We start from the raw sequence: 19,247 nt of genomic DNA on the forward strand, positions 1-19,247 counted from the left end.
TTCTTTAGTAACTTTCCAGAGACAAAATCTTGGTAAGTACAAAACAAAAGTTGCATTTACTTTTTGCTTTAGATTTAAGGAAAGCTTTAAGAGCTAATATTTAGCATAAAGACGCAATACCATGACTGAAACAATAGAAACATAACTGGCACATAGGAGAGAGGAGATTACGACGACTTTTCGGTCAGACTTGACCGACATTTTTCAGTAGATCACCGACATTGTTCAGTGGATCACCGACATTGTTCAGTGGATCACCGACATTGTTCAGTGGATCACCGACATTGTTCAGTGGATCACCGACATTGTTCAGTGGATCACCGACATTGTTCAATGGATCACCGACATTGTTCAGTGGATCACCGACATTGTTCAGTGAATCACCGACATTGTTCAGTGGATCACCGACATTGTTCAGTGGATCACCAACATTGTTCAGTGGATCACCAACATTGTTCAGTGGATCACCGACATTGTTCAGTGGATCACCGACATTGTTCAGTGGATCACCAACATTGTTCAGTGGATCACCAACATTGTTCAGTGGATCACCAACATTGTTCAGTGAATCACCGACATTGTTCAGTGGATCACCGACATTGTTCAGTGGATCACCAACATTGTTCAGTGGATCACCGACATTGTTCAGTGGATCACCTTTATACAAGCATTGTTCAGTGGATCACCGACATTGTTCAGTGGATCACCAACATTGTTCAGTGGATCACCAACATTGTTCAGTGGATCACCGACATTGTTCAGTGGATCACCGACATTGTTCAGTGGATCACCAACATTGTTCAGTGGATCACCAACATTGTTCAGTGGATCACCAACATTGTTCAGTGAATCACCGACATTGTTCAGTGGATCACCGACATTGTTCAGTGGATCACCAACATTGTTCAGTGGATCACCGACATTGTTCAGTGAATCACCGACATTGTTCAGTGGATCACCGACATTGTTCAGTGGATCACCAACATTGTTCAGTGAATCACCGACATTGTTCAGTGGATCACCGACATTGTTCAGTGGATCACCAACATTGTTCAGTGGATCACCAACATTGTTCAGTGGATCACCGACATTGTTCAGTGGATCACCGACATTGTTCAGTGGATCACCAACATTGTTCAGTGGATCACCAACATTGTTCAGTGGATCACCAACATTGTTCAGTGAATTACCGACATTGTTCAGTGGATCACCAACATTGTTCAGTGGATCACCGACATTGTTCAGTGGATCACCAACATTGTTCAGTGGATCACCAACATTGTTCAGTGGATCACCAACATTGTTCAGTGGATCACCAACATTGTTCAGTGAATTACCGACATTGTTCAGTGGATCACCAACATTGTTCAGTGGATCACCGACATTGTTCAGTGGATCACCGACATTGTTCAGTGGATCACCGACATTGTTCAGTGGATCACCGACATTGTTCAGTGGATCACCGACATTGTTCAGTGGATCACCGACATTGTTCAGTGGATCACCGACATTGTTCAGTGGATCACCAACATTGTTCAGTGGATCACCGACATTGTTCAGTGGATCACCGACATTGTTCAGTGGATCACCAACATTGTTCAGTGGATCACCAACATTGTTCAGTGGATCACCGACATTTTTCAGTGGATCACCGACATTGTTCAGTGGATCACCGACATTGTTCAGTGGATCACCGACATTGTTCAGTGGATCACCAACATTGTTCAGTGAATCACCGACATTGTTCAGTGGATCACCAACATTGTTCAGTGAATCACCGACATTGTTCAGTGGATCACCAACATTGTTCAGTGAATCACCGACATTGTTCAGTGGATCACCGACATTGTTCAGTGGATCACCAACATTGTTCAGTGGATCACCGACATTGTTCAGTGGATCACCGACATTGTTCAGTGGATCACCAACATTGTTCAGTGGATCACCAACATTGTTCAGTGGATCACCGACATTGTTCAGTGGATCACCGACATTGTTCAGTGGATCACCGACATTGTTCAGTGGATCACCGACATTGTTCAGTGGATCACCAACATTGTTCAGTGAATCACCGACATTGTTCAGTGGATCACCAACATTGTTCAGTGAATCACCGACATTGTTCAGTGGATCACCAACATTGTTCAGTGAATCACCGACATTGTTCAGTGGATCACCGACATTGTTCAGTGGATCACCAACATTGTTCAGTGGATCACCGACATTGTTCAGTGAATCACCGACATTGTTCAGTGGATCACCGACATTGTTCAGTGGATCACCAACATTGTTCAGTGAATCACCGACATTGTTCAGTGGATCACCGACATTGTTCAGTGGATCACCAACATTGTTCAGTGTGTAGACAGCCTGTACTGGCAGAGCACACAGCCTAGCCGTCTGCTCTGACTAGTTCATATTTCGCGGCATTCAGTGCTGCCCTCTGTAGGCCTACCTAGGTCGGTGGGACACACAGTCCACCCTCTCTCACTCCCGCCTGGACCGACCTGCCGTACACAAGTTCTCCCCCCTCCACGGACTGGCTTGCGGTCACTTCCTCACACTGCCCGTTGTGTACTCACTCCTACCCGATTAAAGCCAATCTAGTCCACGGCCGTATCATTGCTACCTACGCTACCTTCATCGGCACTAAACCGCTGTTCAACAGTAAGAACAGCAATAACAGTGGTGACAGCGGAGTCAGCGGCATTGTGAGCCTTTTCAGGGTGGAGGGGATCGGTCGACACCAGTCAACATCATCCGTCGTCATCCAACGCACCTGCTAGCCTAAAGAGTTATCTGCTACTCCCAGCGTCTTGACGGGACCCGAGATAGATCTTCGTCCTAGATTTTTCCCACAAAATCTGGACATAGGCATCACGGCGTCATCTCCAGCCTTAGCAGTCACGTGTTCACCTCATCACCCTCTCTACAGCCCTTCAACACTCTCCAGCACCATTCTCCTGCCTCCTACAGCGTCCCTACGCCCTTCTCAGCTACAAGAAGTAGAGTTCCTCCAAGAAGTTCTACCGGGCTTAACCACGTGGGAACCCAGTTGGCTTAGCCCCTAAGCCAGCAAAGTTCAGCGTCTACGGCAGCTCGTGACTCATCATAGTGTCTACTACTACTCAGCACCTACGTATCTCCAGCCAGTGCAGTTTTTTTTTTGTGTTGCCCAGTTTAAAAATCTTTTTTTTTTCCCTTTCCCTTGTTGTTTTATTCCCAGTTCATCACCAGTTCTGTTTTCCCCAGTGATTTGTTACAGTAAAACTTACTCGTCCCAGTTCAAAGTTTCACTTAAGCTTGTTTTTAGCACGTTCGAGTAGTGCAGTAAATGTTTTGTTCTCCGTGTGCTGAAGCCGCAGTCAGTCAGCGCGCCCAGACACGCTTGCCAGTGTAAACAACCATACACCAGCTCTGGTTCACGCCGGGTATCCACGTCTCTTAACTTCTTATACCTCCACAGAGTTACTCCGGTCTTTCCTGTTCTTCCCAAGTCTTTTCTGATATTTTTTTTCTACGACATTGAAGCCCCATAGCAGTATACAAATGCTACGAGGTGTGTAGTGTTACTGGAGCGTCACTGAAAGTTCCAGGACCTGCCGTACCTTCGTCCATCTGCACTCAAAGTTAAGTAAACAGTGACTTACCTAGCATTTCCTAATATTTTGTGACATTATTTAACTGTCCTGCACCAATACAGTTAGTTACTGAAGCCATACTTCAGTAAATTGTTCAGTGTCATCAGTGCACATTTTGCCATTTACCTACAGCTTATTAAATTTTGTAAATTTATTTTTGCACTCCTACATTTTAAATTCCAGTTTTTTTTTTATTATTCTGCTTCTTGCACCTCAGTTATTGATTTAAATTGTTCAGTGTTGACCATTTATACAATTTACCTCTCACATACAGTTTTCATGTAATTCCTGTGTGCTGTTATTTTTTTTTCTAGTTGCACCTGCAAGTTAGCCACAGATTGTTGACACCCTTGCACTGTTTTGTTTGTTAGTTCTTTTTTTTAATAAGTGTAATCTTCAAGTACTTAAGTATTAGTATATTCTACCTGCAGTCATACAATCTGTGCCTAGCCCATTAAATTTTTTTTTCTGTTCCCCCATTTATTTTTGCTCTACATATATTCTATGTTTTATCAGTGAATATTCACCTATGTGCATTGCTTTTTGCTATTTTATATACCCAAGTCATTGAGTGTATTTTTGGGAACCTGCTTATTTACCATTAATTACCAAAATTCCTTGTGAAGTTAATTAATTTTGACCTTGAGATTGTGCAAATTTTTTTTTTTTCCTTTTTGCCAGTGTACACCCTGCTAACACCAGTTAACTTTTGCCATATTCTTGAATTTAATAATTTGCATTTTTATTAATTTTATTTTGTGTGCAATATAGCAATTCTGGTCAGTGTATTTTTCTTTTGAGTGTGATTTTTGGCACTATTCCATACTCTGATATCTTTTTTGTGCCAACTTCCCTTGTGCAAGTGAATTACCTTTTTTTTTTGCGTTTCAATTTGCTACTGCTAGCACCCGCAATCTTTTTAAACTGTGCTTGCAGCACAGTTTAGTGTTGTGTAGTACCTGATTTATTTTAATTTTGTGCAATTTTTGCTACCAGTGTTTACAGTTCAAACTCCTTTTCATAAATTTTGTTGCCAGATTCCTGGTGAAATTATTGACTATCCTTAGCTTCATTTTGTGCACTTCCCTGTAGTACATTCACTTGCATACATCTCTTATTTTGTGTTCAGAGTGTATCACTATTTCCCTTTTTATTGTTGTTTTGCTCAAATTATTTCTATCACTAAGCAGTTTACCTAGTACTGTGGTGCTGAGTTCTCTTTGACTCTGTTTTGAATTGTAGCCAGTGCATACCATTTCTTGCTCTGACCTGTTTACCATCTTCGTGACCTACTTGCATTTCAACAATCGACGTCATGACTAGGACACGCAGTGGCCATGCCGATACCCCAGATTCTGCTGGTGCCAGCAATGGTGCCTCAGCCAGCGTGAGCACGCGGCAGGGCATCGAAGCCCCAGCGACAGTTGGTCAACTTGTGGCTCACGCCTCGACCACCAGTGGGCCGGCTCGTCGTCCACAACTGACCCTTATTTTTGACGGTCGTGCAAATAGTTTAGAGCCATGGCTGCAGTCAGTCGAGGCGACTGTTCAGGCTCTATTTGATAGCCCAACAGATACACAGTACATTCGTGCTGCTGTTGCAGCAGTGGATCTCACCCAGGGTGATATAGGTGCCTTTGTGCAGCTCAAGCGCGTTTGTAAGATTCAGTCTTGGGGTGAACTTAAGGAGGAATTTAGGCGTTATTTTCGGCGTAGTCGCCAACGCCATTACATTGACATCGTTACCAGCGTCTTGGCCGAATGTCAATACCGGCACGAAAGCCCCCTGGCTTGCGTTTGCCGTTTCGAGCAAGCCGCCACGGACTTTACTGATGCCGTCAACTCCACTAAGTGGGCGGATGGTGATGGCCGTATGGCTATTAAAGACATCATCCCCATGCTGGCTGTCGGCATCATGCGGAGGGATTCCGCCCCTAACCTCTGGGCTGCCATTGATGCGCTAGGACTCGGCCCTCAGCACGACGTCCTGGGTGCATATGACGCCATCGACTCGCTCAAGCCGCCTTCCGAGCAAGGCAAGGTTTGCCGCTTTGCGGATGATCCCCTACCCATCCTTGCAGCGCCGTCCGCAGTGACCCCGCGGTCGCAGCCGGAAGTCACTTTTGCTGCTGCTGTCAGACAGCCAACCCACAAAGGTTCTAACCCCAGTCCCACTAATACGCGCCTAAGTAAAAATAGCGACCACAGTAACAACAGTCGGTCTTATACAAAAAAGCAGTCATCGACTTCCTGGACCAGGGCGAAACGTCGCCAGCAGACACCACCCCCAACCTCACCCGCTAAGCGTGTAGTGACTTGTTTTAACTGTGGCAAACGAGGGCACTACCGATCTGAGTGTTACAAACTTAAGTCCCCGCAAAGTAACCGTCACAGTCCCCATGCTCAGTATCAAGGTAACCGTCACCGTCCCCATGCCCAGTCTCGCGAGGGAATCTGTGTTTACCACAATACTTCCAGTCATACCTCCCATGAGTGTAACAAGCTGCGAAGTATGCTGACAGCTGAGTGGAGCAAGCAGTCGTCGCGCAATGCACATGCTCGTAGAAGCCCTTCCACTAGTTCGGGGGAAGAGGCGCGTCCGCAAAACCAGCGAAAGACGTAGTAACCCTGTCAGAGTCGCTGTATTCCGTCCCTGTCCGCAATGCATTCGCCGCCCTGGGCAGTGATACGCTTGCCGACAGTGAGGAAACCGAGTGTCTTGACGTTGTTGCTGAGACTCTTACCGTACCTTCCAGGTCGAGCCTCGTCAACAAGTGTCGAGCCTCGAGCAGCTGTGACTCCGGGGATCGCGTCGGCCTGTCATGCCTTCATGTTCGGTATGACAACCCATGTGGACCGCTCATCGAGTCCACTGTCCACAATAAGCCTGTTCAGCTTTTCCTAGACACAGGTTCGGTGGTTAACATTGTCCGCTCCACCTTTTTCCGAGACATTGGCCTTCACGCGGCCATGTTGACAGAGCCATCTGCCATTCAGACCTTGAGAGGAGTCTCAGGTAAACCGCTGACGGTTCGCGGTCGCACAACGCTAGAATTTGTGGTCCAGGGTCACAAGCTGTCCGCAAAATTCTTAGTCGTGGATGGTATTGTTTTCCATGGTGACCTGCTCATAGGGTTCAAAACCATGGCAGATCTTAGGATCCGTTTAGATCCAGCTGAGTGGAAAGCGGAATTCAACGGAGTGGATGTGCCCTTCTGGGGCGTGCGCTTAGGATCCACTACGTGCTACTCCGTCTCAGAGTACGCACAGTGCCTAGAATCGTTGGAAACTGGTGGTTTCCATAGCACATTCTCCCCGGGGTCGGTCTCTCGTCCTGATCGACCTCGTAGTAGAGCTCGTTGCCCATCACCTCCTGGCCATCAGCGCATAGTTACCAGTGAAACCCAGTCTGGGGACGCCCAGTCTAACCTTCACTCTAACTCTGACGCTGTTGTAGAGACCAGCAGTTGTCAAGCCGCAGTATCCCTGTCGGCAGGCGACTGTCTGACTCGTGTCATGGCATCAGCGAGCAGAGTTACTGCTTGTACAAAGTATGACGTCACTTTGTCAGCTAACTCGCTCACTCCTGTTACGGTGTACGTGAGCAGAGCTTTTGAAGGAGACCATGTGCTGGTTGACAACGACACATGCCGAGTCAAGGGCCTCTCCCTTGAACCATCCTTGCACACAGTGCAACGTGGTAAGTTGCAAGTCCTTGTTGTCAACATGCATAGTCGAGAATTTCCCCTGCGGAAGAATACCTCACTTGTTGACCTTGTCAGATTCCCTCTCCCGGTGAGAGTGGAGGGTGAAGCCCCAGCTGACTTCCTTGTGAGTGCAGTTCTCCCAGGCGAGTCTGCTGCTGACTCTTCCAACACCCGGCCAGTGCAGGAAGATGATCTAGCTTTGACAGACTATCCTGAAGAGGTTCCAAAACTTCTCCAGGTTCTCAATCGTGCACGTTCTGCAGTTGCACTAGATGGTGAGTCAATGGGTTTGACCCCACTGATCTCTCACCGTATTCCACTTGACAAAGGTACTAAACCCATTTATGTACCTGCGTATCGCCTGCCACATGCGCAAAGAGTCTTCGCCGAAGAACTCATTACACGGATGCTCCGTGATGGAGTTATTGAGGAGTCCACTTCCCCGTGGAATGCTCCCCTTATTCTGGTTCCCAAGAAAGACGGAACCTGGCGCCCTGTTATCGATTACAGGAAACTGAATGCATGTACCATCCCAGACCGTTTTCCATTGCCAGTTCTGAACGACCTGTTGCAGAACATCGGCGATAATAAGGTCTTTTCAACTCTTGATCTTCTTCAAGGGTTCTGGCAGATCCCCCTCGATGATGAGAGTAGAGAGTTGACAGCTTTCTCTACTCCAACTGGTCATTACCAGTTCAGGAGGATGCCCTTCGGCTTGCGCGGAAGCCCAATCACGTTTAGTCGTTTGATGACGACAATTTTCCGTACCCTCCTAGGTGGCACGCTCATGGTCTACCTGGATGATCTCATAGTCATGTCGCAAGATGTCCCGTCACATCTTGAGAAACTTGACAGGGTATTGGACAGGCTAGCTCAGGCAAATCTTAAGGTAAAGCTCTCCAAATGTCATTTCCTCCGGAAGGAAATAAAATTTCTGGGTCACGTAGTAACTCAGAATGGCATAAAGACGGACGAGTCTAAAATCTCGGCCGTGCAGAAATTCCCCAGACCCATGACGGCGGATGCAGTCCGGTCCTTCATAGGCCTGGCGGGTTTCTACCGCACCTTTATCGCAGGTTTCTCCACCATTGCGGCACCCCTGACACGCTTACTCAAGAAGGATGCCCCTTTTGAGTGGACGTGCGATCAGGAACGAGCTTTTGTCATTCTTAAGAACAAGTTAACATCAGCCCCAACCCTTAGATTCCCTGATTTCACCAAGGCATTTACCTTGACGACTGATGCCAGCAAAGTTGGCATCGGTGCAGTCTTGTCACAAGAATCTAATGGGAAGCAACAGCCTATTGCCTATGCTAGCCGTGTTCTTACTAAAGCGGAAGTCAATTATTCAGTGACAGAGCTAGAAGCTTTAGCCATTGTATGGGCCCTGAGTCATTTTCGGGATATCATCTATCATTATCCTATCAAGATTTATACAGATCATTTACCCTTATTGGCCCTTTTTGCAAATAAGAACCTCTCGGGAAAGCATGCTCGGTGGTCGCTCACGTTCAATGACTACAACCCTGAAATTTGCTATGTCCCAGGTAAGCAAAATGTTGTAGCTGACGCCCTGTCGAGACATATAGCATTCGTGAGTGTCGGCAATTCGTTCTCTGTTGAGGATCTCGAGAGAGCCCAACGACAGGACCCTGTGTGGTCTCCAGTCCTTCGTTTCCTTACCAAGGAGGACGTTGACTTACAGGTCAAGTCTCCCGTTCCACTGAAGGATTTAGTGGTCAACCAAGGAGTACTGTGCCGTGTTGCACAGCTGGTGGACCCCGGCAGAACCGTATACCAACTGGTGATACCAGAGTCCATGATACCAGCTACTCTTAGGTTGATCCACAATGTCCCAGGTGTAGCGCACCCCGGGAAGGACCGCAGTATCAAACAGGCACGAATGAAATATTTCTGGCCTAAGATGGCATCGGACATTGCCAAGCATGTACACCAGTGTGTTGTCTGCCTACAGCACAAGGGTACCATTACAGGTCCTAACCCCATTCTAAAGTATCCCATTACAAAGGAGCCCTGGGAGAGAACTTCTGTCGACCTGTTGACGAACTTCTCGACCTCGGAGAAGGGAAATAAGCACCTGCTTGTAATGGTAGATAACTTGACGCGGTACAGTGAATTAGTACCCATTCCTGATAAAACCGCTGAAACGGTCGCTAGTGCTTTCCGTGAGCATGTTGTTCTTCGTCATACTTGCCCACGTGTCCTTCTGTCAGACAATGGGTCTGAGTTTATAAATGGCATAATGCAGGATCTTTGCTCCAGATTCAACATTCACCAAGCGCCAGTAGCTCCACGCCACCCTGCGAGTAATGGTCTTGCTGAACGTACAAATCGCAAAGTCCTGGAGGTGCTCAGAGTAACCGTTAACCCAAGTTGTACTACATGGGATGAGGCTATCCCAGACGTTCAGTGTACATTAAATTCCTCCCTCAACAGCTCGATCGGTGAGACACCTCATTTTGCTTTGTATGGCTATGACAAGCGCTTACCATATGAAATTCTGTTTACTCCACCTAGACCTACTTACGATACTGATAACCCCAGTGTAGTAAAGATGAGGACAACGCAGCTTGTCTTCCAGCGGGTACGAGAGAACCTTATGAAAGCTACTGATAGGTTCACGTCAGAGCGCAATGCCCGCGCCAAGGAAAGCAAAGTGGAACCAGGTTGCAAAGTTATGTTGCTCAACCCAGTGCAGACCCCAGGTATGCACAAACTTGTCCCAAAGTTTGTGGGTCCTTACCGTGTCCTACGACAGCTCCGTGGCAATAAGTTCGAGGTGAGGGAGATTGCTACGGGAATTATCAAGGAAGCCCACCTTGATCACATGAAGTATGTGGACCATATGCAGGCCGAAGTAGAGCTGGAGGCGCGTGCGTTGCAACGCCACGATCAGACTAATGTTAGGGACAAACCGTCTACCCCTTCTCCCACTACTGCTGGTACGGAAGACGGCCCAGTAAGGCTCCATACTTATGGCCTGCGACCCAGGACAACAGTACATTTCTGTGACATTGACGTACCTACTGACTTGTCCGACTCCTACGCTAGTTATGCTAATTGTTTGCTTGCAGAAATGGGTATAAATGCACACACATTGTATAGCTAGTCGATAATAGAGTCAGGGTGGACAACATCATGTAATTATGTAAATACTTTTAGAAGGGTACCCAGAGTGTAATGAATTCCATGGATATAGTATTATTGTATGTATGTGCACCAGTGTTTTTTCTACTAAAGAAAAAAAGCCTGTATTACGGTCAGGGCAGTGCTGCCCTCTGAGTTACATGTCACACCTTAGGAAATGCTACTGTCAGTCATTGTTTGCAGATGTGAGCGTGCAACAACGTTAGTAGACGAGTGGTCAACTGATGTTCAGCCCTGCGGACAACCTGTATATAGAAGATTTTAGTTCCAGTGCTGACGTCTCCCGGCTCTCTACTCGATGAAACAGCGCGGGCAAACCAGTTTTCTCTTCCCCTGGATGGGAGAGTTTTTTTTTTTGCCTGTTGCATTTTTTTGTCCATTTTTTATTTACTAGTGAGCGAAAGCCAGTCCCTCTCTGGGGTAGCTAGTGTAATTCCTTTATACCTATGGGCCCACCAGTATTGTCGCGTCGGGACGACGCGAGGTGCGTGGCCGAGCAAATGTAGACAGCCTGTACTGGCAGAGCACACAGCCTAGCCGTCTGCTCTGACTAGTTCATATTTCGCGGCATTCAGTGCTGCCCTCTGTAGGCCTACCTAGGTCGGTGGGACACACAGTCCACCCTCTCTCACTCCCGCCTGGACCGACCTGCCGTACACAAGTTCTCCCCCCTCCACGGACTGGCTTGCGGTCACTTCCTCACACTGCCCGTTGTGTACTCACTCCTACCCGATTAAAGCCAATCTAGTCCACGGCCGTATCATTGCTACCTACGCTACCTTCATCGGCACTAAACCGCTGTTCAACAGTAAGAACAGCAATAACAAGTGGATCACCAACATTGTTCAGTGGATCACCGACATTGTTCAGTGGATCACCGACATTGTTCAGTGGATCACCAACATTGTTCAGTGGATCACCAACATTGTTCAGTGGATCACCAACATTGTTCAGTGAATCACCGACATTGTTCAGTGGATCACCGACATTGTTCAGTGGATCACCAACATTGTTCAATGGATCACCGACATTGTTCAGTGGATCACCGACATTGTTCAGTGAATCACCGACATTGTTCAGTGGATCACCGACATTGTTCAGTGGATCACCAACATTGTTCAGTGGATCACCAACATTGTTCAGTGGATCACCAACATTGTTCAGTGGATCACCGACATTGTTCAGTGGATCACCGACATTGTTCAGTGGATCACCAACATTGTTCAGTGGATCACCAACATTGTTCAGTGGATCACCAACATTGTTCAGTGAATCACCGACATTGTTCAGTGGATCACCGACATTGTTCAGTGGATCACCAACATTGTTCAGTGAATCACCGACATTGTTCAGTGGATCACCGACATTGTTCAGTGGATCACCAACATTGTTCAGTGGATCACCGACATTGTTCAGTGGATCACCAACATTGTTCAGTGGATCACCGACATTGTTCAGTGGATCACCAACATTGTTCAGTGGATCACCAACATTGTTCAGTGGATCACCAACATTGTTCAGTGGATCACCGACATTGTTCAGTGGATCACCGACATTGTTCAGTGGATCACCAACATTGTTCAGTGGATCACCAACATTGTTCAGTGGATCACCGACATTGTTCAGTGGATCACCGACATTGTTCAGTGGATCACCGACATTGTTCAGTGGATCACCGACATTGTTCAGTGGATCACCAACATTGTTCAGTGAATCACCGACATTGTTCAGTGGATCACCGACATTGTTCAGTGGATCACCGACATTGTTCAGTGGATCACCGACATTGTTCAGTGGATCACCAACATTGTTCAGTGAATCACCGACATTGTTCAGTGGATCACCGACATTGTTCAGTGGATCACCAACATTGTTCAGTGGATCACCGACATTGTTCAGTGGATCACCGACATTGTTCAGTGGATCACCGACATTGTTCAGTGGATCACCAACATTGTTCAGTGAATCACCGACATTGTTCAGTGGATCACCGACATTGTTCAGTGGATCACCAACATTGTTCAGTGGATCACCGACATTGTTCAGTGGATCACCAACATTGTTCAGTGGATCACCAACATTGTTCAGTGGATCACCAACATTGTTCAGTGGATCACCGACATTGTTCAGTGGATCACCGACATTGTTCAGTGGATCACCGACATTGTTCAGTGGATCACCGACATTGTTCAGTGGATCACCGACATTGTTCAGTGGATCACCTTTATACAAGAATCTTGTCATCATCAACATTATATATAAAGATATTAATGCTAGAAGTTGTTAGATGTGTCAGTTATCCACCAGAAGATCATCAAACAAGTCTTACTTCGCACAAGAGGAAGTTCCAGTATACTTTAGTTTATCTTTGTCAACTTTGTGAATGACTGGACTATGTAGGTATTGGTGAAGCAGTAAACCCGTGTGGGTTATTCATGGAGTGGTGGTGGCTAGATTCACCGTCATCTTAGTGACGAGACAGAGAAGCCACTGTCCAAGCCAGGCTGTCACATGTCTGAATGACAGAAGCTGGACGTAAATCTTAGTAATATTTGTGATGCTACGAAGGAACATTCTTAGTGTCAGTTGTAACAATAACTTTGACCTCAACTATAAGTGACTGAGGAGTTTAGTGACCCAGGATGACACTATATTACCCACTACAGTGTCAGGAACATTCTTAGTGTCTGTTGTAACAATAACTTTGACCTCAACTATAAGTGACTGAGGAGTTTAGTGACCCAGGATGACACTATATTACCCACTACAGTGTCAGGAACATTCTTAGTGTCTGTTGTAACAATAACTTTGACCTCAACTATAAGTGACTGAGGAGTTTAGTGACCCAGGATGACACTATATTACCCACTACAGTGTCAGGAACATTCTTAGTGTCTGTTGTAACAATAACTTTGACCTCAACTATAAGTGACTGAGGAGTTTAGTGACCCAGGATGACACTATATTACCCACTACAGTGTCAGGAACATTCTTAGTGTCTGTTGTAACAATAACTTTGACCTCAACTATAAGTGACTGAGGAGTTTAGTGACCCAGGATGACACTATATTACCCACTACAGTGTCAGGAACATTCTTAGTGTCTGTTGTAACAATAACTTTGACCTCAACTATAAGTGACTGAGGAGTTTAGTGACCCAGGATGACACTATATTACCCACTACAGTGTCAGGAACATTCTTAGTGTCTGTTGTAACAATAACTTTGACCTCAACTATAAGTGACTGAGGAGTTTAGTGACCCAGGATGACACTATATTACCCACTACAGTGTCAGGAACATTGTGAGGATCTAGTAATGTGTCTGGTCACATGTGTGGTAATGTGTCTGGTCACATGTGTGGTAATGTGTCTGGTCACATGTGTGGTAATGTGTCTGGTCACATGTGTGGTAATGTGTCTGGTCACATGTGTGGTAATGTGTCTGGTCACATGTGTGGTAATGTGTCTGGTCACATGTATGGTAATGTGTCTGGTCACATGTGTGGTAATGTGTCTGGTCACATGTGTGGTAATGTGTCTGGTCACATGTGTGGTAATGTGTCTGGTCACATGTGCGGTAATGTGTCTGGTCACATGTGTGGTAATGTGTCTGGTCACATGTGTGGTAATGTGTCTGGTCACATGTGCGGTAATGTGTCTGGTCACATGTGTGGTAATGTGTCTGGTCACATGTGTGGTAATGTGTCTGGTCACATGTGTGGTAATGTGTCTGGTCACATGTGTGGTAATGTGTCTGGTCACATGTGTGGTAATGTGTCTGGTCACATGTGCGGTAATGTGTCTGGTCACATGTGTGGTAATGTGTCTGGTCACATGTGTGGTAATGTGTCTGGTCACATGTGTGGTAATGTGTCTGGTCACATGTGTGGTAATGTGTCTGGTCACATGTGTGGTAATGCGTCTGGTCACATGTGTGGTAATGTGTCTGGTCACATGTGTGGTAATGTGTCTGGTCACATGTGTGGTAATGTGTCTGGTCACATGTGTGGTAATGTGTCTGGTCACATGTGTGGTAATGTGTCTGGTCACATGTGTGGTAATGTGTCTGGTCACATGTGTGGTAATGTGTCTGGTCACATGTGTGGTAATGCGTCTGGTCACATGTGTGGTAATGTGTCTGGTCACATGTGTGGTAATGTGTCTGGTCACATGTGTGGTAATGTGTCTGGTCACATGTGTGGTAATGTGTCTGGTCACATGTGTGGTAATGTCACATAACAGTACTGGTGTTGGTCACATGTGTGGTAATGTGTCACATAACAGTACTGGTGTTGGTCACATGTGTGGTAATGTGTCACATAACAGTACCGGAGTTTGGTCACATAACAGTATTGCAATATTCAGTATTTAGTCAGGTTGGTGGCCATTATAATAATGTTTATTATAATGCTGGTGAAGCCAGTTCATGAATTTTGAACGACAAACATCGCAGTGTAATGTTGCTGATGCTGTTGTTGCCGCTTTATTGCAGTGTTGTTGCAGGTTTGCCTGGTGATGGTAATGTTGTTGTGTCAGTATTGTGTAGTATATCAGGGATGTCATTCCATACTGTGTTCTGAGCTGTCAGTAGTGTTTATTATGCACACTATATATTCCAATAACAGTTAGATGACATGATTACGTGGTTATATGTCCAAACATTGGAGGAGATGCTGGGCGCATCTCAGTGAGTCAGTTTAACATAGGCTCATACGACTATGGTGGCAGGCAGAGACTCATTCTTCAATAAACCCATAACAGGCCAAGTATATTGTGACTTTGCTACCTAATATCACTCATCTGAGTCTATCTCAACAAATGGTTTGCACAACAGGCATAATTGACTTTGATTATTGCGAGTTAAAGTGAAGAGTTTGTTGAGGGACGCCACCCAGCTCAGCTTACTCTTCTCTCACCACACCTGCCTCTCATCTACCATTCTGCAAACATCTCCCTGGATCCTTGCACTGCTGCAACTGGCTTTGCATGTCAGTTTTCGATAGCTAGACCCTGGACTTTCATGCAGTTAAGCCAAGCCAGATTTTGCCAATGTGCCCAAGCAAGTTCCATCTTGCTAGTATATATGTCTTGCCCACCAGAACGTCTATGCATGAGTTTTGAAAGTGTTCCAGCCTTCAAGATGCTTTTCTGCATCGACAAAGCTAAGTCATTAAAGCAACCTGCTGTCCACACCAGCAGAAGAGTAACTCACCCAAGCCAGCATATCTAAGTACCTCTGTGACTGTGATCCACAAGTGTGTCTGTACTTCTTAGTATTACCAGTCAAATGATGGTCGAAGAAAAATTTCATCCAAGTGTCTTAGTTAATTTAATATTTTTATTATGCCCCCAAGACCCATCCTGTGAGCGGTAGTCAAAAAGAGTACATAAGTACCTAATGGGTGCAGGAACTGTACCTCAACATTACAGGGGTACCTAATGGGTCCAGGGACTGGGCCGCAAAGTTTTGATAGCTGATCAAGTCAGCTATCATACCTGATCATAATTACAGTGACTTATTAATGCACATATTAGTTTTATTGACAGTGAGTAAAGTCAGGTATTTTTCCAGAATGGTTTTTAATATATCACTGCGGATAAAATACTTTGACATTTTGTGATGAATGGTTTGAAAAACCGACAAGTTGAAGATTGAGACACCCATGCAGCACATGGGAACCCTTACCCAGGAAACGCTTCGCCACACAGTGGCTTCATCAGTCCAATACAAAGAGGAAGGCGTAAGGAAAGGAGGAGTATGAGGTAATCAGTCCCTCAGCCTGGAGTCGATGTGTTCAGTCCATCAATCTTGTAGATGGACTGAACACATCGACTCCAGGCTGAGGGACTGATTACCTCATACTCCTCCTTTCCTTACGCCTTCCTCTTTGTATTGGACTGATGAAGCCACTGTGTGGCGAAGCGTTTCCTGGGTAAGGGTTCCCATGTGCTGCATGGGTGTCTCAATCTTCTACTTTGACATTTCTTGAACATTTCTGAGTTGTCTCTAAAATTCATTGATTTGATCGCATTCCAGTACATAATGATGGAAGGTGTGACAATTGTCCATCTGGCAAGGCTGACATTTCGTTTGGTCTACATCTGGTGGTGGTGATTTAACCTGCCAAAGATACTTACAACCCAGCCGGAGCCGGGCGGTAGTGACATCCAAGAGTCGGCTTATTTTGTTAATGCACCCTAGACATGTGTCTCCACCTGCATGACAGAATGATAATAGAGAGACTGACTTGTGTGGGCTATTGTGAGTTGATAAGCCAGATAGATTACTGTGGTTAGTGTACGAGAGGGAGGCTGCATCGCTTACTCCCATCACTCACCCACCGTACCTAGACCAGCGAGTCACACCCTGACAGTTTTCTGACCCAGTACCTTCTGCCTCTAACAACCTGACTGACATACGTCCCGATTGTTGTTACTTCCTGCGTATACGACAAGTGATGAGAACACCTCGGGTTTCTGCAGTTACCACTACCATAAATTACCCCCAGTCACGACAAGTACATATGTAAACCTCACCCTACCAGAGTTGAGGTTCAATGTGAATGCTTTGTATAAATTATTAATTATGTCAAACAATTACTTAACTGTGTATCATATTTCCTGTGCTTCGATTTATACTGTGGATAATATAATTTTTGTACACAGATAATCAACGCTGTCAGTGAATTCTTAGATTTAATAGTAATAATGTTAGTTCACCGAGTTTGTCTTGTCTGTTCAATACGTTCTTCTTTCTATATAATTTTCCTCAGAATCCGTAGATTGTGAGACCTTTACCTCACTCTGCCTGAGGTATCCCAGCAAGTGAGCACGTCTCCTGTGTTCTCCCAGTGCTTAACAGAATAGGGAATAGGGAATGGGAACTATGGCTATAGTTTACTTAATAACATCAAAGGGCTAGAATAAAACATATCCTAAATGCACTAGAAGACAAAAAGAATGCAGATGTAATATATACAGACTTTGCAAAAGCCTTCGACAAGTGTGACCATGGCGTAATAGCGCACAAAATGCGTGTTAAAGGAATAACAGGAAAAGTCGGTCGATGGATCTATAATTTCCTCACTAACAGAACACAGAGAGTAGTCGTCAACAGAGTAAAGTCCGAGGCAGCTACGGTGAAAAGCTCTGTTCCACAAGGCACAGTACTAGCCCCCATCTTGTTCCTCATCCTCATATCCGACATAGACAAGGATGTCAGCCACAGCACCGTGTCTTCCTTTGCAGATGACACCCGAATCTGCATGACAGTGTCTTCCATTGCAGACAGTGCAAGGCTCCAGGCGGACATCAACCAAATCTTTCAGTGGGCTGCGGAAAACAATATGAAGTTCAACGATGATAAATTTCAATTACTCAGATATGGTAAACATGAGGAAATTAAATCTTCATCAGAGTACAAAACAAATTCTGGCCACAAAATAGAGCGAAACACCAACGTCAAAGACCTGGGAGTGATTATGTCGGAGGATCTCACCTTCAAGGACCATAACATTGTATCAATCGCATCTGCTAGAAAAATGACAGGATGGATAATGAGAACCTTCAAAACTAGGGAGGCCAAGCCCATGATGACACTCTTCAGGTCACTTGTTCTATCTAGGCTGGAATATTGCTGCACACTAACAGCACCTTTCAAGGCAGGTGAAATTGCTGACCTAGAAAATGTACAGAGAACTTTCACGGCGCGCATAACGGAGATAAAACACCTCAATTACTGGGAGCGCTTGAGGTTCCTAAACCTGTATTCCCTGGAACGCAGGCTGGAGAGATACATGATTATATACACCTGGAAAATCCTAGAGGGACTAGTACTGAACTTGCACACGAAAATCACTCACTACGAAAGCAAAAGACTTGGCAGACGATGCACCATCCCCCCAATGAAAAGCAGGGGTGTCACTAGCACGTTAAGAGACCATACAATAAGTGTCAGGGGCCCGAGACTGTTCAACTGCCTCCCAGCACACATAAGGGGGATTACCAACAGACCCCTGGCAGTCTTCAAGCTGGCACTGGACAAGCACCTAAAGTCAGTTCCTGATCAGCCGGGCTGTGGCTCGTACGTTGGTTTGCGTGCAGCCAGCAGCGACAGCCTGGTTGATCAGGGGCTGATCCACCAGGAGGCCTGGTCACAGACCGGGCCGCGGGGGCGTTGACCCCCGAAACTCTCTCCAGGTAAACTCCAGATGGAAATTTACATAATATAACAATTGAACTATGAGACTTATTATCAGGGGGAAGGGTAGATGTTATCAGTAACACGGACTGGTACTCACTCTTAATTCACTGACCGGCTGACCCGAGATTCATATGCGTGGTCCACTGCACACGCGGCTGTCCGGACCTGTCACCAACCTCTCTCTCTTATTATATAACAATGGTTATAAATGACCATAATTTTTAAAGGGGTGGACCGGTAAGCCAGCGGAAGGCCTCGGTCAGATGACCAAAAGCTCCAAAGGCGGGTCATCATCTGACTAAGACCCGCGTCAGGAAATATTTGTCCTGTTTCCTGACGAACCTTACTTAACCTAACCTCTCTCTCTTGCTCAGCTGTTCCCTTGCTTATATGGTCGTCAAAGCACCCCCCTTCCCCATAAGGCATAGACCACGTGTTGCGACCTGATGCTGGTATCTGACACCGTCACAAACAAAAGACATGAGACTTAAGCCGAAAAGCATATCTGACAGCTATTTGCCAAGGCA

The 19,247-nt window shown here is 45.9% G+C and overlaps 1 protein-coding gene across 1 annotated transcript in view; it reads left to right on the top strand.

Moving 5' to 3' along the window:
* LOC128690650 (uncharacterized) overlaps positions 1 to 19,247 on the top strand; it is a 39,916-nt gene that overhangs the window by 86 nt on the left and 20,583 nt on the right. The window contains exon 1 of the mRNA XM_070089579.1: positions 1 to 32. This exon is cut by the window's left edge and continues 86 nt beyond it. The gene's annotated coding sequence lies outside the window, so the exon portion shown is untranslated. The remainder of the gene's footprint in view (positions 33 to 19,247) is intronic.

This window comes from Cherax quadricarinatus, chromosome 29 (assembly GCF_038502225.1).
Source record: "Cherax quadricarinatus isolate ZL_2023a chromosome 29, ASM3850222v1, whole genome shotgun sequence".
NCBI lineage: Eukaryota > Metazoa > Arthropoda > Malacostraca > Decapoda > Parastacidae > Cherax > Cherax quadricarinatus.